The sequence below is a fragment of the Pelodiscus sinensis genome, chromosome 6 (genome assembly GCF_049634645.1).
Source record: "Pelodiscus sinensis isolate JC-2024 chromosome 6, ASM4963464v1, whole genome shotgun sequence".
In the NCBI taxonomy this organism is placed as follows: Eukaryota; Metazoa; Chordata; order Testudines; family Trionychidae; genus Pelodiscus; species Pelodiscus sinensis.
In genome coordinates, this window is record NC_134716.1 from 125973944 (window position 1) to 126000195 (window position 26252).

At 49.6% G+C, this 26252-nt stretch overlaps 1 protein-coding gene and 1 long non-coding RNA gene across 6 annotated transcripts in view; one reads left to right on the plus strand and one right to left on the minus strand.

Annotated features, from left to right (window-relative positions):
- Nucleotides 1-26252, plus strand: part of TPGS2 (tubulin polyglutamylase complex subunit 2) — a 97267-nt gene that overhangs the window by 57904 nt on the left and 13111 nt on the right. The gene's annotated exons all lie outside the window — the stretch shown is intronic.
- On the minus strand, nt 5-26222 carry LOC142830000 (uncharacterized). Of its 5 annotated transcripts, none has more exons than XR_012905004.1 (3): nt 25963-26222; nt 371-502; nt 5-224 (listed from the first exon to the last, which is right to left on the minus strand). It is a non-coding gene; the product is annotated as an uncharacterized LOC142830000 (long non-coding RNA). The 5 variants fall into 5 exon arrangements; XR_012905007.1 differs by lacking the exon at nt 25963-26222 and adding an exon at nt 14983-15101; XR_012905005.1 differs by lacking the exon at nt 25963-26222 and adding an exon at nt 6834-6971.

Below are 26252 nucleotides of genomic sequence, written 5' to 3' on the forward strand. Positions count from 1 at the left end.
TTGTCCCTGCCCCAAGGAGGTAGCAACCTGCCTTTGTCCTGTCTCAAAGGTTACATCCAGACTGCAAGCCTCTTTTGAAAGAGGCTTTTTCGAAAGAACTGGCCTGGCATCGCTGACCCACAAAGCAGGGCAGCCTGAGGCCCAGGTGTCTGGGCACATTCACTCCGCATCTGCTCCTGATCCCTCGGTGTGATTCGGAGAAGGACGGTATCTCGCATGGCAACCTGGAGGAAGGAGGAGGGGAACCTATTACCATTCCTAGGAGGCCATGTGTGCCAGATCCGGCATGTGCTGGACACAGGAGGAAGACGCTCTCTGCAGCCCCCCGCCCTCTCCGGTTAAAGTCAAATCTCATAGTTGGATTTCTTACCTCCTATTGGTCATGGCCACACCCTAGGCAGTTATAGTGCAGCATGGATACAGCCAGAAGAGAACCACATCCAGGCCAGACTGGGAGGAAGGGTGATGATGGCAAAGTGGGGATTAGAAAGCAGAATGGTGCCTGAAAGAGGAGAAATAGAGAAAGCTGCTCAGAATAGCTTATTGCCACTATATAAAACCATGGTGCACCCACACCTTGATTACTGTGTACGGATGCGGTCGCCTCATCTCCAAAAAGATCTCTTGGCGTTGGAAATGGTTCAGAGAAGAGCAACAAAAATGACTAGGGGTTTGGAACGGGACCCATAGCTAGAGAGATTAAAAAGATGGGCACTTTTCAGCTTAGAAAAGAGGAGACTAGGGGGGGATATGATAGAGGTCTATAAAATCCTAACTGGTGTAGGAAAATATAAATAAGGAAAAGTTATTTATGTGTTCCCATAATATAAGGACTGGGGGGGTCACCCAATGAAAAATTAATAGGCAGCAGGTTTAAAACAAACAAAAGGAAGGTTTTCTTCATGTAGTGCACAATCAACCTGTGGAACTCCTTGCCAGAGGATGTGGTGAAGGCTAGAACTTTAACAGGGCTCAAAAAAGAGCTAGTTAAATTCATGGAGGTTAGGTCCACCAATGGCTATTAGCCAGGATGGGTAGGAATGGTGTCCCTGGCCTCTGTTTGTCTGGAAATGGATGACAGGAGAGGGATCACGTGAGGATTCCCTGTTGTGTTGCCTCCGTCTGGAGCATCTGGCACTGGCCACTGTCAGTGGACAGGATACTGGGCTAGCTGGACCTTTGGTCTGACCCAGTCTGGCCGTTCTTACGTTCTAACAGAGGGGATCTCAGAAGGACCTTAGGGGAGCCAATTTGTCTCTTTCTAGGTGAGGGAAGGAATTTACTGAGAACTGCTCCTCCTCTCACGGGGGAGAACGGTGCCAACAGTTCCTTGCAGACAGACGCAATCATGCCTGTTGAAAGGTCCCAGCACCTGGCATACCCGGCTGCAGCACACTCTTCAGGATTGACACAGTGATCCAAGCACTGAAATGTTGGGCTTCCCTCGTAATCACACAGCATTAGTCAGATTCGAGCGGCCCTGTCACCACCAATCCCAGCACTTGCAGGCTCAGCCGTGTTTTCCAACCTCCTTTGCTCTATCTAATCTCACAACGTTTTATTGCAATCGACAAGAGACAACACGTTGTCTGACCCCAGCTCCACGGCTCTGTAGAGTCCTGGGGAGCTTTCATTCTGCAACGGCTCTTGATCTTATCACGAGGGAGCCACCCTTTCTATGAGAGATGAGTCAGTTCTCAGTGCTAGTGCAGAGAGGGTGCCTCCATGGTCAGCTTAATATTTTGTTATCCGAAAGCCTCCTCTCCACCAGTCATTTGTCTGCAGAAGAGGGGGGGCAAATTTCCTGGGTGGGTCTCATGGTTAAGGCACTATAACTTGGGAGAGCTGGATGATTCAACAATCTTCCTGCTGGCATATTCATTTTCATAGATGGAGGCAGCAGCACGACCACTCCACGAATGTCGGTTCTGGGAGCTACTGACCGCGCACGTCCAATCAGCTATCTGGGCTCTATTCGGCTGCACACCAAACCCGAAAGCACGTCCTTCCATTAACAGCTGGGAGTGCAGGATAGCAGATCCCAGACAAACTCCCGGCATCACGCCACTTAGCTCATATCGCTCCAGGGAAGAACGTGAGGTATCTGCAGGCATTCAGGCTCCATCTCCCAGGCAGCCCCTTGAGTGTATTTACATGCAGAGGTGAAAGCAAGTGGGTGCACCCTGGTGCGCAGCTCCGGGAAGAGCTGCTGCAAAAGCCAGCAGGGAGCTATTTAAAAAGCTGGGAGGGAGCTGGGTTGCAATGGGACAGGACCTGGAAGAAATTTTAAGATACTGTCACTGCTGTTTACCTGGGTCGCTAAATGCCCAATGCATGTGCAAGCAAGACGCCAGCCAATCGCAATGCCAGTCTTGCAAATCCTCAAGTGCTGCCACGTGCGTTTGGCTGTTTGTCCAGGAAAAATCCTTGATTCCCTTTAAATGACACCAGGAGCTGGATTTTCAAACCAGAGAAAGTTGCTCCTGAGCTTCTGGCCAGCACTTTCCTAGCACAAGGCTGGCTCCTTGCTTGCACATGTATTGGGTATTTAGAGACCCATTGCCAAGAGATTAACTAGGCTGTGTCTGAACATGACCCAGGCAGGAGTCTGACTTAGCTAGTCACATTGGAATCCACACCCCTCAGTAAGGCAGCACCAGTTAGCTGTAAAAAGTTTAATTGAATAACTTGTGTTGCAGGCTTTAGAGATGGTGCTTGCTTATGCTATATAGAAACATAAGGGTGTTCTAGACTACAGGGTTTTTTCAAAAAACGTGGCCTTTTTTGGAAAAATGTTCCCCTGCGTCTAGATTGCTGCCACGTTCTTTCGAAAGTAAATCGAAAGAACGCGGCAGTTTTTTCGACCGCGGCAAACCTCGTTTTATGAGGAAGAATGCCTTTTTTCGAAAATTCTCTTTCGAAAAAAGGCACTGTGGAATGCAAACTGTGCTTTTTCGGAAGAGAGCATCCAGACTGCCTGGGTGCTCTCTTTCGAAAACGCGGCTTGCTTTCTCGAAAGTACTGGTTGTCGTCTAGACGGTCTTTTTCGAAAGAGGCTTTTTCAAAAGTATTTTTCGAAAAAGCCTCTTTCAAAGGAGGCTTGCAGTCTAGACGTAGCCTAAGGAGGCCCAAACATCTATTCCTTACAAACAGACTTGACAATAGTCAAGCCAAGCTTGGCAAAATACAAGTAAAGTGAAGTCAGACATTTCAGAGGCAAGTTAGGGATACGCTTTGGCATAACCCCACATTGTTTTGGTCCTAGCATTTTATTTAACGCACTAATGCTCTGCAAAATGCTACTGTATTGATAAGCTTCAGAGGGGTAGCTGAGTGAGTCTGTACAGGATAAACTTACGAAAACAACAAATGGTCTGGTAGCACTTTAAAGACTGACAAAACATGTAGATGGGATCATGAGATTTTGTGGGCACGGCCCACTTCTTCAGATGACCGGAGTATTGGATGTCCAGAACCAAAATTAAATAGGGGAGAAGGGAGGGGGAGGGGAGGAAAAGGAACAAAAAGAGGCAGTAGGTATATAAATATGAAAGGGAAAACGGACGTAACAAGCAAAACACCAAGGCTAGGTCTACACTGCAGGCGGCTGTTCCTGCGCAAAAACTTGCAGAGAGTCTACACTTCACGCACATTCTTGCGCAAGTAAATTTACAGTAAGGCATCGGAACAGAGGGCTTCTTGCACAAGAGTTAGTCCTCTCCCCATGGCTGTGTCCACACTCAGGGGGTTTTTCGGGAAAAGTAGCCTTTTCCCGAAAAAACTTCCCCTGCGTCCAGACTCAAGCCGCGTTCTTTCGAAATTATTTCGAAAGAACGCGGCTTTTCTTTCGATGGCGGAAAACCTCATTTCACGAGGAAGAACGCCTTCTTTCGAAAGCTCCTCTTTCGAAAGAAGGCGTTCTTCAATGTAAAGAGGCCGTCTTCGAAAGAGAGCATCCAGACTCGCTGGGTGCTCTCTTTCGAAAAAGCGGATTTCTCTTTCGAAAGATCCGCCTGCAGTCTAGACGCGATCTTTCGAAAGAGGCTCTTTCGAAAGATGCTTTCGAAAGTGCCTCTTTCGAAAGAAGCCTGCAGTCTAGACATAGCCCATGAGAAATAAGCCCTCTTGAGCAAGAGCTCTTGTGCAAAAAGGCAGCGTGGACGGGCAATAGGGGTTTCTTGTGCAAGAACCCCCTGTGGCTAAAATGGCTCTCAGAGCTTTCCTGTGCAAGAGAGCAGTCACACCGCCATGGACGCTCTTGCGCAAAAGCACATGGCAGTGCGGACACGCTCTTGCGCAAGAACTCTTGCGCAAAACAGTTCTTGCGCAAGAAGCCTGCAGGGTAGACATCCTGCTGCTTTTTTTCAGGAAGAACGGCTCTTGCGCAAGAGGGGGGGTTTTGCACAAAAAGGAGCCGTGCAGATGGCTCCTTTTTGCGCAAAAGCCCCTTGTGCAAAATTGGCAGCTCATTAAGCATGCAAATGAGGCACGGCAATATTCACCGCTTCACCTTATTTGCGTATTTTCCAAAGCCCAAGCCCCTCTATGGCCTAGGGCCCCCTCAAGCCTAACACCAGCCCCAGTGACCCTTTAAGATGGGGTCAGGACCCATGTTAGGGTGTCGAACCACAGTTTGAAAACCGCTGCCTCAGGGGGCGTGTTTTATGCAGAACTAGGAGCTCTTGGGTTCTTCCTTAGGGATGAAGGTCCGGTGACTGTGTTCTCTAAGGAAAAAAACAGGACAACCCCCCCCCACCCCTCACCTGAGGGCCCCCTGCCCCTCAGTGCTGTTGTGGGTTGTGGGGTTACTGCAATGTGGGGTTACTGCGACCTTGCGCTGGCTCCCCAGCAAGGCTGTTGCCTAGTGCTTGGAACCTACCGGGGCCCCCTCAGCAGGCTGTTGGCCAGTCCCTAGTGCCCTATAGCGCCCTCACATGATGGACCACTGCCTCCCCCACCCCACCCCTGCACTGCCTCCCCCCTGCAGGGGATGGCATCTCTGCTCGCCCCCTCCGCTTCGCACTTTGCTCTAGCACAGCAGTCGGGATGGCCAGGAGAGGACTTCAAAAAGGGAGCGTCCCAGTCGACACAGGCTGTGTGGTCACTCTAGATCAGGGTTGGGCAATAATATTTGGCAAGGGGCCACTTCAAGCCCTGGAAGGGGTGGGGCCTAAAATGGAAGGGGCGGGGCCAGGATGCTGCCGGACTTCCCCACCCACAGACCATGTTTGTCCCCGCCCCCTGTAATCCCCTCCTTCCCACTAAGCACCCATGCCCCCAGCAGAGCAGGAAGAGACTTTGCATGCTCCCCCGACCCCAGGCCAATCAGAGCTCGGGGGCGGGGGAAGCGCCCGTAGTTTCCTCGACCCTGCTAGGAGCACACGACACTTTTCTAACTGCCATGTGCTCCTTGCAGGGCGGGGGCAGGGTGGAGGAAGCTTTGTGTGCTCCCCTACCCCCAAGCTCTGATTGGGTTGGGTGCAGGGGAGCAGCAGGGCCTCTGTGGGCCAGATCAACCCACTTGGCGGCCCAGATTTGCCCACGGAGGCCATCTGTAAAATGGGAACCCTGTCCATTAGGAGAGCCAACTGCTACTTGTAAAGCGTTCTGGGGCTATCAGACAAAAGGCCCTTTGAGGGGATACTGGCGTGTTATTTACATTGCGGAAGAGGTTCATTTATTTTTTTAAAGACAGGTTAGGTTTCTACCCTCGCTTTTGTAACAGTCTTAGCTATTTCCAACAACGTAATCATTTAATTTTGTTATAGACCCAGGGAAAAAAAACTTTGTGAGAGCGACACCTATTGCATTCTTGTAAAGTCCTGCTTCCCTGGGAACAGGACATTGGTCAAGTCATTTAAAACTGGGTTAGGGAAAGAGTTTGGAACAATCCTGTGCCGGTCGAGTGAAATAGCATAGATGTGATAAGCTCATCTTGCCTGCTTGGCTATGTCTACACCGGCATGATTTTCAGGAAATGCTTTTAACGGAAAAGTTTTCTGTTAAAAGCATTTTCGGAAAAGCACGTCTAGATTGGCAGGACGCTTTTCCGCAAAAGCACTTTTTGCGGAAAAACGTCCATGCCAATCTAGACGCGCTTTTCCGCAAAAAAGCCCCGATCGCCATTTTCGCGATCGGAGCTTTTTTGTGAAAAACAAATCCGAGCTGTCTACACTGGCCCTTTTGCGCAAAAGTTTTTCGGAAAAAGACTTTTGCCCGAATGGGAGCAACAAAGTATTTCCACAAAAGCACTGACAATCTTACATGAGATCGTCAGTGCTTTTGTGGAAATTCAAACGGCCAGTGTAGACAGCTGGCAAGTTTTTCCAGAAAAGCGGCTGATTTTCCGGAAAAATGGCCAGTCTAGACACAGACTTTTCTGTTTTCAGTTATTGCTATTAATATACAGCTTCATCTGAGAAGAGGTGTTAAGTAGGCATGTGGCCATCCTGTGCTTTTTATACGTTCATTTCTACAGCACCAAAATGATGGATTCATTCATGTTCTGATTTGCAGAGGGGGAGCCATGTGAGTCTGGAACTTTAAAAGCAACAAGCAATCCGGTGGCCCCTTAGAGACACACATTTATTAGGCCATGAGCTTTCATAGGTAAAACCCACTTCATCAGATGAGGTGGGTTTTACCCACACAAGCTCATGACCTTATAAATTTGTCTCTAAGGTGCCACAGGACTGCTCTTTAGGTTCTGATTTCATTCCTTTTCAGCTCCACGAGGTGGCAGCATTGTACCTAATATGGCAGAATCACTGTCACAATAACACTGTCGTCATAAAAGTGAAATCAATTCATTGTGCTGACCCACACTTCCGTACCTTGGACTACTCATATCCCAGAAGGGCTGTAGGCACCAGGCAGGCTGTGATTAAGTATCTAAAGCCTTCACAAATCCACAACACAAGCACACTCCAGTCGAGACGCAAGCTCTTGGACTCCTCTCTACCGGATGCTTTCCACAATGACATTGTTGGGAAGTACCTGTGCAGATTGAAAAGGGTCACAAAACCTTGGTCATCATTCCTACAGGGGCTGCCTATGTAGCACCAGGCACTACTCAGTTCAAAAGAGTTACACTAGAAGTCAAAGATGCCGAGAGAACTTAACAATGGGCAGTTGGTTACATTGTTTGAATCAGATTATCATCCTTTGTACTATAGTAGCATTTAGAGTCTGGACCCAGATCAAGGCCCCATTACTCTCTAGTTCAATATTCATTCTCTGTCTGGAAGAGCTTACAGGCTAAATACGCAAGAGACACCAGGGGAGGGGAAACTGAGGCACAGAGAAGGGAAGTGACATGATAAGAGGTCACACACCAGTTCATCAACAGAACCAGTTCCCTTCTCATGGAAGCATGCTGCTCCCCATGTGTCTAGACGTCCCAAGATTACAGGGGATCAAAACAGAAAGCACTGCCAGCTTTCTAAAGACAGTCCTAAGGGCTGCTATTGAATATGGTCTCACTAGCACCCCTGCTGGTCCCTTACCTGCCACCATCTCACATAGATTTAACACCTTCCTGTAGCAGTGCCCCTGCTCCCGACACACCCCTCTCTGGCTGGAGGAGCCTGAATTTAGTCCTTAATTAGCCGAGTCCTTTAGCCCTTAATTTGATCCCTCTGACACATGCTGGCTCACCTGCAGTAGCTAGCATGAGAGAGAACATTTGCAGCCTGGAGCAACACAGAAGATAATTACTCTGGTTCCTTGTGCAGCCAACCCAGCTCTAGAATGCTCTTTGGGGGGGAAAAATATTTGCTGAGCACAGAAATGCCCTGGGCTGTTGGAAACGCTTTCCTGGGAGTTTCAGAAAGCAGCAGCTCAGCTGCAGGGAGACACCACAGTGGATCATGGGATCTGCAGTCCACATCATGGGGGAAGACAAGTCGGAAGGGCCCTAGGGCAGAGTTCCATGCCAAAGCACAGCACCACCAAGTACAGTATGTTCTCACAGGCACCCTGCCATCTATTCCCACCTGGGTCTCCCAATAGCACGGTAGTAGCAGCCAAATCCCTCTTCTGAGGGCTCAGTGTATTAAGTCTCTAGGAAATACAATCGACACATCAGCCCAAATGCTTCCTTCTGGGGATTTCCAATATCACCCTCAATCCAGACCGTCCAGTTCCTGGTTCCCCGCCAGTCACATAAGAGCCAGAGAACTCTGGGAGATCTACTTGGCTTTGGATTTCTCTGGAGGGCTGGTCCCAAGTCTCCTTCTGGCCAGGTCTCTAGATTCACAGCTGCAGCTTCCTCTCAGTTAAGAGATCCCAGGTGCACCCTGGCTCTAGCCAGGATCCACCCAAGTTGTTCTGCTCTGCTCTGCTCTGGTCTCCCCCACTTTAGTCCATGGGCCCTATGGCCAGCTGGGTTGTATTTTCCTTTTCAAGCTACCTGCCCTCTCTCCTCCCCAGAGTTGGCTAATAGCAGGATGTTTAACCTGTTGAGAAGGGAGCTCTCTGATTACCACCTGGCCCCCATCACCAGCTCCTCAGTGGCTCCCTTGAACACCTGGTCTAACAGTGTCCTGGCTAGCCCTCCCTCCCTCACGGGCTACGTCTAGACTGGCATGACTTTCCGCAAATGCTTTTAACGGAAAAGTTTTCCGTTAAAAGCATTTTCGGAACAGGGCGTCTAGATTGGCACGGACGCTTTTCCGCAAAAAAGCCCCGATCACCATTTTCACGATCAGGGCTTTATTGCGCAAAACAAGTCTGAGCTGTCTACACTGGCCCTTTTGCACAAAAGCTTTGCGCAAAGGGACTTTTGCCCGAATGGGAGCAGCATAGTATTTCCGCAAGAAGCACTGATTTCAGACAGTAGGAAGTCAGTGTTCTTGCAGAAATTCAAGCGGCCAGTGTAGACAGCTGGCAAGTTTTTCCGCAAAAGCATTTGCTTTTGCGGAAAAACTTGCCAGTCTAGACACAGCCCCCGTCTAACAGTGTCCTGGCGAGCCCTCCCTCACCCATGGTGCCTGGCTTCAGTTGCATGACAATCAGTGGGAGCTGGCAGCCATCTTGATTTTGGGGCCCACTCCCTTCCACCTGCAGAGAGGCCAATAGGAAATGGCAGCCATCGTGCAGGCTTCAGCCCCTTTGACCGTCATTTTCGGGGGGGGGGGGAGAGGTGGCAACAGTGAGGCCTGTCCTGACACGCCAGTGAGCCCTCTGGCGTCGGGGAGGGGGTGGTCTTGGTTATTTGTTTGCTCAGCGTGGCGCAAATGGGGCCCGAATGCATCGTTGGGGTCCTTGGGCAGAGCCGTCCCTTCCATAGGATGCACCGGGGCTGCTTCCCCAGGCAGTGCACTTTTGGGGGCCCCACGCCGGCTGCCCCGATCATCCTATGGGAGGGACCCAGGGGCCTGGCACGGCAGCAGCGGGGGGTCGTTCCCCCTGCACTCCTCGCACAGGCAGCCCAGACGTGCCGCGCTTGGTTTCCCCATGGCGGTGGGACGTGGCGCACCCAGCCCTCGGGCGCTCTGCTTCCCGCCCCTGCAGAGAAGTGGGGCACAGCAGGTCAGAAAAGGGCCCCAGGCCAGGGTGGAGGAAGTGGACAGGCCGCCCTGCCTCCTGCTGCCCGCGTAGTAAATGGGGGGCAGGGGGAACTTGTGCTGCCGCTGTACCAGGTCCCCTGTTCTCCCCCTGGCCACATTGCTTGGGGTGGGGCAAAGGGCAGGGGTGGAGTGGGGCTGGGGCCTGCGGTGGTGCAGTTGCCCCAGGCCCTGCAACCCCTTGGGACAGGCCTCTCCCTAGGTACAATCGATGCCCTAAGCACTAGAAATGGAAGCCCGGCCCAAACCCTGTCAGCAGTGTTCAGAATTTGCTGCCTCCTACCCTCTTCACAGACTTGGGCGCCAGGTTTGCATAATGGGTGGTGGTGCCCAGAACAGGTCCCCAGCCGTCCTGTCATAAACATAGGAACGGCCAGACTGGGTCAGAGCAAAGGGCCAGCTAGCCCAGTGTCCTGTCTGCCCACAGGGGCCAATGTTGGGTGCCCCCAGAGGGAATGAACAGAACAGGGAACCATCAAGTGATCCCTCCCCTGTCATCCACTCCCAGCCTCTGACAAACAGGGGCTAAGGATGCCATCCCTACCCATCCTGGCTAATGGCCATTGACAGACCTAACCTCCATGAATTTATTTAGCTCTTTATTGAACATTCTTATAGTCTTGGTCTTCACAACATCCACTGGCAAGGAGTTCCACAGGTTGACTGTGCGTTGTGTGAAGAAGTAGTACCTTTTGTGTGTTTTAAACCTGCTGCCTATTCATTTCCTTAGGTGACCCCTAATACTTGTGTTATGCCATGGGGTACATAACACTTCTCTCTTCACTTTCTCCACACCAGTCATAATTTTATAAACATCTGTCATATCTGATACGTTCAATATATTGCCAGCCCTAAGCCTTCAAAAATCATGAGTCAGGCTCCCAAGATGCAAGAGGTAGACTTAAAAGTCATGACTTGAAATACAGGGGAACATCTTTATGGTGTACTTGTTTCACATTTTCAAACATTCCTCTGCACATTTTAAAAGCCGAGATTCTCCAGCAATGTCTTGATGCCAGTAGTTAGAGCTTTATCAAAAGATACCATACTTAAGAGAGTCACAATAAAATTGTGAGAGTTGACAACACTGCCTGCTGGCCGACCTTCGGGAAGCCTTTTCACCCTTCCCCGTGCCTCAGTTTCCCCATCCGTAAAAAGAAAAGAGTACCCTCTTTGTAACGTACACTCATCACTGCAGCACTAAAGCATTATTCAAGAGCCAGGTATTATTATCCTTTTATAAAGCATCTCTAGGGCGATCGCCTTTGATTTTTGGCCAGTGTTTCTGGATAGCCCCTTTTCACAGGCCTAAAAATCAAATCAAAGAGGAAGGAATAAAACACTGTGGACTGTTGGTCCAGAATCAGCAATGGCCCCATGTACCTTCTGAGCTGCTCCATGCATATGGACAGTCAATATAAATCACTGCAAACGTATTGCTTAGGCAGTGACCTGGTAAGATATTTTCTTTCTTCTTTGGTATCCACCCAGCATGTGACATAAACCATGTGTGCTGCAAATACCTTTGCCTAAAGCCACTCTGATTGCCTGGAGGGACAGGTGAATTTCACGGTCTGTCTGCTGAAAATTCACAAAATGAAAAAAAAAATGAAGACTCCTCCTACGCTTTTATTCTCTCCGCTCCCGGGAACATGCCTATTACGAAACTCCCATGATCTTTTTGCTGTAGCCTGGGCATTGCCTGTCCCATAGGGCGTCTTAATTAGCACAGCTCTGCTTAGAGCCACACTGGGGCATGGACTGAGCACTGACCCTAAAGGAAGAACACTCTGAGCTTACCCGGCGCACCTCTTTCTGCACTGGAATAATTCGGATTTGATTTGTAGGCTTCCCAGGCCAACACTAACCAAGAGCGACTGGCCCTGCTTAGCCTATGAAACAGGATATGCTCCCAGGCCAAACTGGAATGGCTGAAAGCAGGAGAGGAGCCGAGGGCTGAAGCAGAGAAGCGGCGAGAGCTCTGCAGTCATAGTAACGTTGTGCTACACATGCCGGTAGGGGCGGTAGGTACGCTAGGCAAGGGAAGGCTTTGCCTTCTCAAACCGCCTGCCTGGCCCCGCCCAGACTCCGCCCCCAGAATACCTGCTGTAGGCATACTGGGGGCGGGGTATTGCTGCCTCCGAGAGCCTGCCCTTCCCATGCTCCAGGGCTGGGGTGGTTGGGGCCACGTGCCCTCCTCCGTCCCCCTGGTGATGGGGGGGTTGGGGCTGTGCTCTGCCCAACCTCCCATTGTGCTGGGGGGAAGGGGCAGTGGCTTGGCTCTCACGGGGGGGGGGCCTGGACAGTGGGGGCGGGGCTGGGGACTTACCTCTGCCAGCCCTACCTTCACCCACGCCTAGGTGTAAGAATAAAAATGTGCCCAGAGTTGCTTTGGCTCCGAGATGTTATTGAAGCTGGAAACACGCTGCATGGGTGAGTCACTGGGAGTATCCATCTATTCCCCGTACAGAAAACCCCAGAAAGGGGCACCCGTATTCCTTGTTCAACCAGCACGTAAATGATTAACTGCTGCTCCCTGGGGGGGTGGGATACATTAAATATCTGCTCTCAGCTCCACTCCCAGCCACGGAAACCCTTCTCCCTTGCCTCCCTTCTCCCCACTTGATTAAAAGACTTTGTCTGAAATTCCTTTCGGCAGGCAGTTGGTTTGGAGTGTTTGAAACCCAGGCTCCCTCGCTCTCTGAGGGGGGCTGCAGAGGCGCAGCCAGGGTGTTATGCACCCAGGGGCAAGGGACAAATTTGCGCCCCCGGTGCTGCCACCTGCACCACGTGGCGGGGCCCTGAACCTGGCACGTGGCTGAGCCCGACCCTGGGAGGAGGGGGGGAGCTTGTACCACGTCTTCCTCTGCCCCCTCCAGTTTAGGGCCGGGCCCCTGCACGCACTAACACACCCACAGAGATGGAGGAGGGTCGGGCTGGGGGCGGGGAGGCGGGGAGGAGGCTTCCGCTGGTGCCGGCAGGCGGAGGAGGAGCAGACGAGACAAGGGATGATGGGGGGCAGGGGACTAAATTGGTGCTCCTCTAGTATGGAGTCCAGGGGCAGCTGCCCTCCCACCCCCCCCCCGGTCCTCTCTCGCTATGCCACTGGGGGTCTGGAGGGTCTGACCACTCCCTTACTCAAGACGCAGAGCATATGTTGATCGGCGCCGCTGGAAGGCCAGAGAAACGTTCACACTGATGCAGTGAGGGGTGTTGGATCCAAGGGGAGAGACAGCTGGAATCTCAAAGCACCCCCAGCACGGAGAAGCTTTGCAAGGATCTGAGACAATTGCAGGCCCCCTCTGTCCACTAGTTAGATCAGGGCTGAGAACCTCGGGGCGGGGGGCAGAGGGCAAGAATCTGGCCTTGCCTTGGCACTCAGCCTGGGAACAAGGAGAATCTCTGGGTACGTCTACACTGCACGGAGCCACCCACGGCTGCCCCGCCTCAGCTCTCAGGTTCTCAGGGCTCAGGCTGAAGTTGCGGGATGTCTAGACGTTCGTGCTCAGCTGGAGCCAGACTCTGGGACCCTCTTCCCACACTGAGTTTCAGACCCCAGACTCCAGCCCAAGTAGGAACACTGCTATTTTTAGCTCTGTAGCCCGAGCCCCGAGGGCTGCTTGTCCCTCACCTGGCACTGTCAGAAGGCAGGATGCTGGGCTAGAAGAACTGCTGATCTCCACCACCACCCCACTCCCCATTGTGGCTGTTCCTATGCTCTATGTGGGGCTTAGATTCTGGGCTGAGAGGTGTTAGAAACACCCTGCACACACTGAAAGGAGGGATGAGCGAGTGGGTGGGGCAAAAACTCTGTGACTTTGAAGATTTGAATGCGAGTCCCTGCTCTGCCACACACTACCCATGTGACCTTGGGCAAGTCACTTCATCTCTGTGCCTCCATTTCTGTTTGCCATCTGTAAAATAGGGATCATGCCATGAAAATAATGAATGGTCTATTGCAGTGTTTCTCAAACTGTGCTCCGCTCCGCAAGACATCTCCAGGGGCTCCGCGAGGTTGACAAACTGGAAACATGAATAGGTACAACACATACAATCAGTGGACCGCTGGGGCTCCGCATACATTTTTACGCATGTAAACGCTCCAGAGCCCAAAAATTTTGAGAACTGCTGGTCTATTATATGGTTTGAAGAGTTTGTTTGTTTATGGATTTGTTTGTGCAAAACAAAACCATACTACACACTTACCTACAGATTACAAATTTTGCATAAATAATCCTGCCACTTAAATTAGCTGAAGGCACTTCTTTTCACACCAGAATACGCTGGGTAAAAGGTTTACGTAATGATTTTTTGTCTTCATCAGGAAAAAGTCAAGACTATTACGATTAGAGCTCATAAAAAATATTTGGTAACAAAATTAAAATCGAGGCACCTATTCAACTGTCATTTTAGTGAAAAGAAAATTTGTACTGTTACAGATTACAAAATAACTCAATTTAGTTACTGAAAGAGTAATGGAAGCTTAACAAGTTTCTGATTCCAATGTACTATGTATGGCAATTATTCAATAAAATGAATAATGTTTGAAGTTGAACTCCTACCAATTTAAAACTGTTCTTTGACTTCCCTTTTGCAAGCACATTAATAACAAATTCTGTGACATATATTTCATTTCCTGAACTTTCCTATAAGTGTGATCTAGGCAAAATGACTTTGCCCAGTCAGCGACTAGTAATATCACCTGCTAGTAATACAGAATCCTGTCTCCTATCTCCTTTCCACACACTGATAGTACTGAGCCAGGCTCTGGGGATTAATTATCTGAAGTTTGTGACTTTGCTGGCGCTGTTGTCTCATTCAAGACAAGTTTGTGTTTCAAAACCTACCCCAACCCTCCACTTATTATCAGCCCCACTAACTAGTAGTGTTTGCGTTCCACGGACTCTGATATGCTTTACTAATGGCACAGACTACGGAACATTACACCAAGCATTGATAGGAAGCCACCGCTGAGGTGCAACGCAGCAAAGCCCAGCAATTTAGGACAGGAAGTGAAATGGAGCATTGTGTCAGACAGGCTGATCAATTGCCAGGTGATCCGTGGCGATAGCTAGGGAAACGTTTGTGTTCTCTTGATCATTGTGATGCTCTCGGCGCGTCGTCCGTATCAGCGTAACCACGCCTCCGGGGTTTTCCTCCCGGAATGCTCCCTTTTACCTATTTCAGCCCTTCTGGAGGAAGGGTGGGGAAGGGGGGCCCGGGCCCACCCCCTCTCACAGGCCCCAGCCCAGGGCCCTAAGGACTCGGATCCCACGAGATCGGGTCCGGCTGACGGGGTTCAAGACCGTAACTTGCCAGCGCACCAGCCAACTCCGGGCTCCGCCCTGGGCCACTTCCTTCCTCGCCCCTCTCGACGTGGTCCCCCCCATCCACCGTGTGGTGTCGCGTCCCTTACTGCGAGCTTGGGGTTCCTGGCGAGCGGGCGCCTGCCGCTCCTTACTCCTTCCGCTCCCCCTCCCCCCCCGTTCCGGTGCCGGCGCCTTCTTATAATCGCGCCAGGTCGGCGACCCTGGCCGCGCTCCAGAAGCCCCGCCCCCGGCGTCGGCCCGGTCCCACGTTGCCGCGGCAACCACCCTGGCGTCTCGGCCGCCTCTTGTGGACGCTGGGCCTGACGTCATCAGCCGGCGCCCGCTGGGCAGTGGCTGAACAGCCGGGACACCGCCGGCTTTCCTGAAGCCGCCGGCTAAGCAGGGCTTGCCGGGGTTGCTCCCCCGTGTCGGGCGGGCACGTCCCATCACCCAGGGCTTGCCGGGGTTGCTCCCCCATGTCGGGCGGGCGTGTCCCATGACAATCATACAATTTGTATATTTCCAGCAGGAGTGTTTCATCAAGTCTGGTCTTTCCTGAGGTGCATGCTGGTCTCCCTTTGACATTAATTTGTCAATCAGCTTCTGTCAGTCCCATCAGTCCACTTCCACAGAGCTCATCTGCCCAGCTGTGGTGTCATGTGGAAGCACTTAGAAGCTCCAACATTTGTTTTGCTGAGTGTCAGTTTTTGTTCCCCCTGCCATTTCCAACAGGGGGATATGCTACAGCAGTGGTCCCCAATGCGGTGCCCACGGGCGCCATGGGGCCCGCCGGGGCATTTATGTGCACCTGCCAAATCATCTGTGCTGGCCCCGCCCCTGGCACGCAGCACATGTGTAGGTCTGTCCCCAGGCACGTGGCGCATGGGCGGCCCCTGCCCTGGGTGTGCAGCACATGTGTGATGGTGGCCCCGGGCGCAGGGCGCCTGAGCAGCCCCTGCCCCGGGCCCGCAGCACATGTATGGTGCCAGCCCCGGATGCGTGACGCATCAGCAGCCCTACCCCTGGATGTCCGGCACGTGAGCGGCCCCGCCCCAGGCGCCCAGCAGCCCCAAAAGGTCGGGGGCCACTGTGCTACAGGAACACTGGCAAATCCCTCCTTTAATTCTCCATGCAGGAACATACATCATCCAAACATGGAATCCATACCTCATCCTTAAGTCTCACACACCGCTGGGAAGGAGCAGGTGCCTTTGTTAAATGGACTGGAATTCTAACCGGTTCACACATAGGCCTTGGTGCAAGGAAGGCTGTAAGGTGATGACTGTGAGAAAGGTAGTCACAAAACGTGTTGGATACATAATTTAATTTGCCAGTCACCCCTACTAGCTTCCTCACTCTCCTCTGGATGCATGTTCTTTAGAAAAAGTACAGACTGGATCATTAGAACTTCTGAGTTTTATTAGATAAAATAGTTTTTAAAGTCATTACAAAGTTTCCAAAAACAAAAACAAAGACTTTTCAACGGTCGTGGTTGCAATGTCAAAGACTGGACTTACCATGGGATGTTAAACATTTTCAAGGGAAAATGAATCAGTTCAATTAATTCAAGGTGTTATCACATTCTTATTATAAAGAATAGTGATAGAGATGTAGCCGTGTTAGTCTGGTGTAGCTGAAACAAAAAACAGGATTATGTAGCACTTTAGTCCTGTATTTTATTATAAAGGCAACCTTTCATCCTACTTCTGCTCTGGTCTGGGCATGTGATATGCTTGTAATGTCACCTCTTTAAATATAGATCCTGATCTACTTCTGATTAGTTTTAAACGCCAGAGGATTTATGAGATTGCTCTTGGGAATTCATCCAAACAATTGTGAAGTAACCTAATCATCAAGGGCTGTTAATTCTGTTCCAAATTGCCCTGCCCAGGTGAAACTCATAGCCAAGTTTTGTTGCCTATACATGCACGACTATCACGCATTAACTCCAAACCAAACTATTCCAGTGATACTTCTCTGGAATTCCACCTGTCCTGTAAGCTTTTATGCACCTTAACCAAGGGTAGAAAGGATGTGATGACAATGTGGAGATTCGCGAGCAGGGTGGTGGATGAAAAAGAAGAAAGGGAAAAATCTACTGAGAACACTGAGGATCACAGAAGGACCTCCGAGAAGAAAATCTGTCTCTTTCTAGGGTTTTACTTGGAATGACAATGGGGAGACATTTAATGAGTATGGCTCTTATTGTGAAGTGTGAGAAAGGGATGCCAAGAATTCCCCACAGACACATGTGGAAATTACCACAGACACTGTACAGAGAATTTCAACACTACCTGACTGCAAAGGCGCTCTTCAGGGATTCAGACAGTTATCCCAAGCATTTAAAACAAATGCCCTGTTTTCCTAATTAATCAAACAGCATCCATCAAACAGGAGCTGGCCTGTCACCATTCCCTGTTATTGCAGAATCAGTTAGGTTTTCAGATCTTCTTTGCTGTCTCTAGTCTTGTGAGGTTTTATTGCAAGTACGTGGCAACTGACAAGAGACAATATGTTACATGATCCCAGATCCTATGCTCTGCAGAGCATATGGGCGGCCACAATTGATCTTCTGGAGTTTGATTTAGCAAGTCTAGTTAAAACATGTGAAACAGAAATCAGAGGGCATCCTCGTCCGCACCGATACTCCTGCTTCTGTAAGGAGTAAGAGAAACTCCCATCAGCATCCCGCTGGGGGGGACAGTGGGGAAACTTGAAACAAGGTATGTCAACTCCAGCTATGTAATCAATGTAATTGGAGTTGCGTATCTCAATTTGACATTCCCTTTTAGCGTAGACCTGGCCGTTTAGTGTAGACCAGCCAGGACCCATTTTGGGAATTAAGGGCTGTCCTATTACCTAAAAAAATGTCATTGCTACCAAGTCACCGGGGCCAGATGAAATGCGTCCTTGAATACTCAAGGAGCTGATAGAGGAGGTATCTGAGCCTTTTGCTATCATCTTTGGAAAATCATGGAAGACAGGAGAGATTCCAGAAGAATGGAAAAGGGCAAATCTAGTGTCCATCTATAAAAAGGGAAATAAAAACAACCCAGGAAACTACAGACCAATCAAGTTTAACTTCTGTGCCAGGAAAAATAATACAGCAAATAATTAAGGAAATCATCTGCAAACACTTGGAAGGTGGTAAGGTGACAGGGAACAGCCAGCATGGATTTGTAAAGAACAAATCATGTCAAACTAATCTGATAGCTCTTTGGTAGGATAACGAGTCTTGTGGATAAGGGAGAAGTGGTGGACGTGGTATACCTAGACTTTAGTAATGCATTTGATATGGTCTCGCATGATATTCTTATCAATAAACTAGGTAAATACAATTTAGATGGGGATACTATAAGCTGGGTGCATAACTGGCTGCATAACCATTCCCAGAGAGCAACAAGGAGTCCTGTGGCACCTTATAGACTAACAGATGTATTGGATCATAAGCTTTCATGGGCAAAGACCCACTTCGTCAGATGCAAAGACCCACGAAAGCTTATGCTCCAATACATCTGTTAGTCATAAGGTGCTACAGGAATCCTTGTCGCTTTTGCAAATCCAGACTAACACGGCTAGCCCTCTGATACATTCCCAGAGAGTAGTTATTAATGGTTCACAATCCTGCTGGAAAGGTATAACAAGTGGGGTTCCGCAGGGGTCTGTTTTGGGACCGGTTCTGTTCGATATTTTCATCAGCGATTTAGATATCAGCATAGAGAGTACGCTTATTAAGTTTGCAGATGATACCAAGCCGGGAGGGGTTGCAATGGCTTTGGAGGATAGGGTCATCATTCAAATGATCTGGACAAATTGGAGAAATGGTCTCAGGAAAACAGGATGAAGTTTAATAAGGAGAAATGCAAAGTGCTCCACTTAGGAAGGAACAATCAGTTTCACGCATACAGAATGGGAAGCGACTGTCTAGGAAGGAGTACGGCAGAAAGGGATCTAGGGGTTATAGTGGACCACAAGCTAAGTATGAGTCAACAGTGTGATTCTGTTGCAAAAAAAACCAAACATGATTCTGGGATGCATTAACAGGAGTGTTGTGAGCAAGACACGAGAAGTCATTCTTCCGCTCTACACTGCACTGATTAGGCCTCAGTTGGAATATTGTGTTCAGTTCTGGGCACCACATTTCAAGAACGATGGGCAGAAATTGGAGAAGAACCAGAGAAGAGCAACGAGAATGATTAAAGGAAGGCTGAAAGAATTGGACTTGTTTAGTTTAGAAAGAGAAGATTTAGAGGGGACATGAGAGCCGTTTTCAGGTATCTAAAAGGGTGTCACGAAGAAGAGGGAGAAAACTTGTTCCCCTTGGCCTGTGAGGATAGAACAAGAAGCAATGGGCTTAAACTCCCACAAGGGAGGTTTAGGTTGGACATTAGAAAAAAATCCTAACTGTCGGGGTGGTGAAACACTGGAATAAATTGCCCAGGGAGGTTGTGGAATCTCCATCTTTGGAGATATTTAAGAGCAGGTTAAATAGAGATTTTTCAAGGATGATCTAGATGGTGCTTGGCCCTGCCATGAGGGCAGGGATCTGGACTTGATGGCCTCTCGAGGTCCAGTTCTAGTGGTCTATGATTCCACGACTGACAATTTGCCCATTTCAGGTGCTGCCGGCAGGAGTTCAATGTTGGTGTCTCACTTGTTTTATTCTTCCTAGCAAACAACTTATAGGGCATGTTATCCAGAGGCTCTTGCTTCTTACCACAGTACCATACAGATACTGGCACGGCTGTCTGAAATGCAGCACTCCTCCCAAGGCATTTCAAATCCTCCCCGAGCTCCCAGGACTCAGCAGTTGTCTTCAGTCGTCTCTTTTTCCCCATGCCACCGAACACCGAAGTGAAGTCACATCCATTGGCAGCATCAGCATTTCGCAGCATAATATTAGGACCAACAACCAGGGGGCAAAAGGGGCAACTGCTCTAAGGCCTGGTAATTCAAAAGGGCCCAGAGATCCTGGAGGCCGGAGCCTCGGGCCCTTTAAATCCCTGCCAGAGCCCTGCACAGTGCACTCCAGGCAGCTCTGAGGGCTGGTTGTGGGGGAGGTGCAGCATGGTCCAGAAGACACGGAGAGTGTCTGTTCCCAGCTTCAGAGCCACTTTGTGCATGGGAGTTCATATCTTCTTTTGGCCAATCACCAATCCTGACATAGAATTCATCCACCCAATGAAAAGAGCGATATCTTGGGCATGTAGAGGCAACATCTTAATCCAAGATCCGCATTATCAACCTGGTTACTCCGAGGCTATGTCTATACTCGTGGCTTCTTGCACCAGAAATCTGGAAATGAGGCTAAGCGTGGAATGTCGCCGAGCCTCATTTGCATACCTAATGAGCTGCCATTTTTGCAGAAGCGGCTCTTGCGCCAGAAGGAGCAGTCTACACTGCCCCTTCTTGAGCAAGAAAAAAACCTCTCGCTCAATGCCATTACACCGATTACTTTTCAGGAAGAATGGCATTGCACAAAAGGTTTTTTCGGGCGCAAGAGCCTCTTCTGCAAAAATGGTGGCTCATTAGGTATGCAAATGAGGCTCGGCAATATTCCACGCTTAGCCTCATTTCCATATTTCTGGCGCAAGAAGCCACGAGTGTAGACATAGCCTGAGTGTTTGCTGTGAAGGAGCAGCATGAAAAAACGTACATGAATCTGCTCCCTCACGATCTGCCTCGAATTCCGGTATTGCAAACCGGTGGCCACACACTGCTTACGTAGCTTGTGCAACGTCCTGAAACTCAACCACGTGGAGAACCTCACGACCATGGGACGATCTCTCTTCACACCTCATAGTCTGGTCACTGAGGAGAAAGTCTGTCACATTTGATTTATTCTTTGAATGTGAGATCGTCTTCAAGTGTTGCTTTGGTGATGGTGTTAGCACAAGGGGGTTCCAAACTTTGCATTTGGACAATTCCCTCCACCCCACCCCCATGGGCTCTCTGACCAGATTTCACGGATCCTTCATTTGCATAAAGTGCCACCAAAAACAGCAGAGTGTTGTCATTATCAGAAGCGTTGTGAGCAAGACACAAGAAGTAATTTTTCTGCTCTACTCTGCTGTGATTAGACCTCAGTTGGAGTATGGTGTCCAGTTCAGGGCACCACATTTCAAGAAAGATGGAGAAATTGAAGAGGGTCCAGAGAAAAGCAACAAAAATTATGAAAGGTCTAGAAAACATGAGCTATGGGGGAGGATTGAAAGAACTGGGCTTGTTTAGTTTGGAAAAGAGAAGACTGAGGCGGGACATGATAGTACCTAAAGGGGTGTTACAAGGAAGAGGGAGAAAAAGTATTCTCCTTGACTTCTGAGGATAGGACAAGAAGCAATGGGCTTAAATTGCAGCAAAGGTGGTTTAGGTTGGACGTTAGGAAAAACTTCCTAACTGTCAGGGTGGTTAAACACAGGAATAAATTGCCCAGGGAGGTTGTGGAATCTCCATCACTGGAGATATTTAAGAGCAGGTTAGACAGACATTGACCAGGGATGGTCTAGATGGTGCTTGGTCCTGCCGGGAGGGCAGGGGACTGGACTCGATATTTGTCAAGGTCCTTTCCAGTTCCAGTGTTCTACGATCGTATGATTTTCATCTAAGGATAATGTTCACTAGCTGGTCTGATGGTTCCCCGCATTTGGGCACATGCCAGTACCAGTGTTCATGATCTGCAGAAGCATCGTAAGGTCAATAGTAGCTAATGTTGGCTCATCAAATGCTGGTAGCTGGACCAATGACACATTTTTCTCAAGTCAAGACTACGTGCTGCTTTTCTGGGGTCTGTCTCTGACCATCCGTCCACGTTCAAGAGAGAAAGTAGGGCAGGTGCCAGCTCCTATTTTGTCAAACATTGGACGTCACCATCTCTGGCTTGGACAGTTGCTGTCGGATTGCTGAGTCTTTGACAATCAGGAGGTATCGCTTGTGCTGTCAGCTGCTTCTTTTGTTTGATTATTTTCTTGAGATTACACCTTTGATAGTCTCCTGCAGGTCTGTCTCCCCCTTCTCAGCCTGCTGCCTACAAACTGCTTGGTTTCCCGGGTGCCATTTCATGCACAAACTTTCTGCAGTTTCAGGTGGAGCCCCCAGTGCATGCTGCAATGTTCACATGTGGCTGTCTTGCCTGGGCTTGTCCCGGGTGCAGTGTTGAAAGGATTTGCCATTCCTTGAGTCTTAAAATATCTGGGACAGCAGCTTCCTCTTCAGTCATGTGCTTTGCAGCAGTTACTTTGTGGAGATCTGTGGCTGAAGGCTGCCTTTCGGACATTTGTTCCGTCAGATGTGGCGAGACAAGGTGGGTGAGGCATATCGTTTATTGGACAAACTTCTGTTGGTGAGAGAGACAAACTTTCGATTCCCACAGAGCTCTTCTCCAGGTGTGGCGTCAGGTAATACCTGGAAAGAGCCTTATCTTTTATGAAAGAGATTGGTGCTTCCCACAGTCTTTCTTAAGAGAGAGCTTGTTTGCCAAGTTATGCCATGCACCGCTGAAGGATCTGACAGTTCAGTACACATACTAGCCCTGAGTATTAGTTAAGCCATGATATCTATCTAGCCTCTGTTCCTCCAGAAGTCTGGCTTCTGCTACATTTACACAACCCCGTCCAGCATAATCGACAGGACCACATTAGAAGTCCAGTAGAATCGTCTCTGCAAATGTCTCCGGTTCACAGTTATGTTATCACTTCTGTTTGCTGCTCTGTAAGAACATAAGAACATACAGGGTCAGAACAAAGGCCTATCTAGTCCAATATCCTCTCTTCTGACAGTGGCCAATGCCACATTTCTCCCAGGTAGTCTGACAGTATCTGGGAGAAATGTGTTAGGGTACGTCTACACTAGCCCCCTAGCTCGAATGAGGAAGGCTAATGAGGAGTACCAGTTAATTCGAACTAAGGGGTTTATCTGGGAATCCCACTTCTCTGCCACGTGTAGAAACGGGCTGTTACTTCAGGCTAGTCAGTTTCCAAAATGGCGACCGGCCAGGAATATGCTAATCAAGCGCAGGATATTTAAATCCCGCGCTTCATTAGCAATTTTGGTCGCCCTCATTAGCCTCCCTAGTTCGAACTAGGGGGCTAGTGTAGACATACCCTTATATAGTTTCCACAGACGATACATGTGTCAGAACAGTGTTATCCTTGGGTAACGAGTGATCATGGGTCAGTGGAATGATTGGTTGCTGCTCGTGAAGCCTGCCAGCACATTTCAAATACTGGGATCATTTCATAGCGAGGGGTTTTATTATCTACAAAACTTCATAAAATTAGCAGACAGAAAAAGTGCAGAAGGTGGAAGGTGAGGGGCTGGGGGCAGCCAGCCCTCCGCACCACCCAGAGTTCATCGCCACCGCTGTGCCCCCAACTCCCGCCAGCAATTTAAAGGGCCCACAGTAGCAGCAGTGGGGGCTGGGAGCCACAGGGCCCTTTGAATCACTGGACCCCAGAGCAACTGCCCCTTTTGCTCCCCTGTTGGCGGGTCTGCCAATCCTTCCATTCTACAAATAATGACCAATTTGTTCATGCAGGACGTGGTTCAAGCAGACTCAGATGGTCTTGTGGTTAGATTTGTGCTTTAAATGAAGGCAGAAATGGGAAAATGCAGAAGATATATCACCTGAGGCGAAGTATTTCCCATACTGTCCAAAGCAGGACTCCTTTGAGCGCACAGTTGTATTATCAATTGCATTTAGAAGGTTTCTGCTAAATTTGGGTACAATTAGACTATAGCACTTTGAGTTATTATGGCCCGTCTGGGGGTATGATGATTTTTTAAAAATTGGATTCCCAATCGTTGTAAACATTATGGCCTGGTCCACACTAGAGCGGAAAGTCGACCTAAGAGACGCGTCTCCCATTTGTTGGAGTCGACGTATCTTAAATTTCCAACCACACAGCGGGATGCCTATGGGAACTAACGCTCCCATCAGCTTCCCTTACTCCTCGTAAGGAGCAGGAGTACTGGTGCCAACGGGGGGAGGCGGGGTACCCTCTGAGTTCAATTTAGCATGTCTTTGCTAGACCCGCTAAATCAAACCCCGGAAGATCAACCGTGGCAGCATTGATCTTCCATGTAGTGCAGACAAGGCAGAAGTGACATAGAAAAGCTGCACCATTTCCAGCATCTGTATCCAGTCCACCCTGGGGATGGTCACCAGAGATGTGCCTAACATGTGTTAGCATTGATCATTTTCGAGCTGCTGGATTACCCTAACTCATTAATAAGACCCTTTTTAAAGTCTGGCTGGTAGACAAATAAGGGGATGATAGATTAGCAGCAGGTCTCGCTTCTTCTGTTCTCTCCTTGATGAGACAATTATAAGGACATCCTTAAAGATAAAGGTTTTCTAAGCCCAAAGGGATGTTTTGTTGTCTAATAGCCCACCTCCTCTTTTTAAGAATGTATTTTGTTGATGAAGCATGATGGTTCTCGTGCTTACAGCACTGGACTGTGGGTCAGGAGACCTTGGCTTAATTCTGGCATAACTGGGAATCTGACGCCCCAGATTTATTTGTTTTCATAGTCTAGGCTGTGCAGCCCCAGTGAATGAACGTTGTAACTTAGCAGGTATCCCATAATTTCTGGTATTGGGCTCATCTACCAGCTATTTGGGATCCACAAAATAACACATCTTAAAACTGAGAGCTCTGCATGATGGTAGATCTGGAACGACTGGCATCCTAGCCTTGCTTGCAGCACTGGGACATTTTGTCCAACCAGCAAGAGAAGCGTGTTATTCATTTGTAGGCATTCACTCTCCATCTACAGGGCAGCCAGTAGAGTGTATTTCTAGGGATAGTTCAGCACCAAATTCACATGCAAATAAGAACATAAGAACGGCCATACTGGGTCAGACCAAAGGTCCATCTAGCCCAGCATCTTGTCTTCCCAACAGTGGCCAATGCCAAGTACCTCAGAGGGAGTGAACAGAACAGGGAATCATCAAGTGATCCTTCTCCTGTCATCCATTTCCAGCCTCTGACAAACAGAGGCTAGAGACACCATTCCTGCCCATCCTGGCTAATAGCCACTGATGAACCTAACCTTCATGAATGTATCTAGTTCTTTTTCGAATGCTGCTACAGTCCTGGTCTTCACAACATCCTCTGGCAAGGAGTTCCACAGATTGATTGTGCACTGCCTGAAGAAAAATGCTGGTCTACTGAGCTTTGAACTGAAAAACTCCCTGCCACATCCATTTGCCTGAGAAAAGTCCACTCCCGCCGCTCATTTTACTGGTATAATTTCAATAGGAAATAGCCTTTTTTGGTATTTCATAGCCGCAGTTTCCCAGCATAATGCTGCACGACCAAGCCAGCTGCCGTCAAGTGATAAACCAGACTGTGTCCGGACACGAAGCCAACGAGAGTCTGTTTAAGCCAGTCAGGTTAGAATGCTGCATCCCTCCGTGAGACAGTACCCTTTCATAACATTTGTTTGAATAAGAGTAGTTAGTAAGTTTGCGAGCTGGATGCATATTGTTTTCCTATTTACTTTGTGTGTGTGCGTATCTGTGTCTGTACACGCACGGCAGCTACCTAGACGGATCCAATTATAAATGTACACACGCACATGCCTCCCACGTTGTGCAACGCAGGAGTAGCTGTCAGAAGTTATACAGCCTCATCAGGTTTTCACCCACACTTATGTACTTCCTCAAGAGGGAGGGACACTTTGGGGGGTTGCGGGCAGTGGATAAGGGCTGTCCTTCACTATGTATGTATATGATCCATTAAAATGGGGGGTCTGATCTAACTGGAGCGTGCAGGTGATGCAAGAACTACGACTTACAACATTACATGTGTGAGAGGCTGTGGCAGGCTACTCCTGCCTGGCCCTCCCGCAGGACCTCTTAAGGCTAGGCCCTCCGGCCTGAGTCCAAAACACAGTTCAGGGTTGTAGCGGGGATGCACCCCAGGCAGGGGGAACCGGGCCCACCCTTCTCCACCGGGTCCCGGCCCAGGGCCCTGCGAGCGACCAGATGGCGGGTCACTCCCTTGGGAGGGCAATCTGGCCAAAATGCACCAAGGTTCTCGGGGCGGGAGAGGCGGTTCCCGCGTCTGCCCTGGCCCATTTCCTACCTGGTTCCCTGGGGTTCCTTCCCACGTGCTCGTCCAGCTTGCTGCTCCCCCTGGGCCGGCGTCTTCTCAGCAGGCAGCCTCTGGGATGCACCAGCTCGCCTCCGTGTCCCTACCGGCCTCATCTGGAGTCTCTGGTGGCCGCTGTGCAGGAGCTCCCTTCTCTGTCCCCTTCTCCTCCGGCTGCCACCGCTGGCTGAGTCCTTCCCCAGGCTTTTATAGTGGAGCTACAGCCCGGGCATGCTCAGTGGGGCTACGAGGGAGGGGCCTCTGCAGCCAGGTAGCCCTGGCTG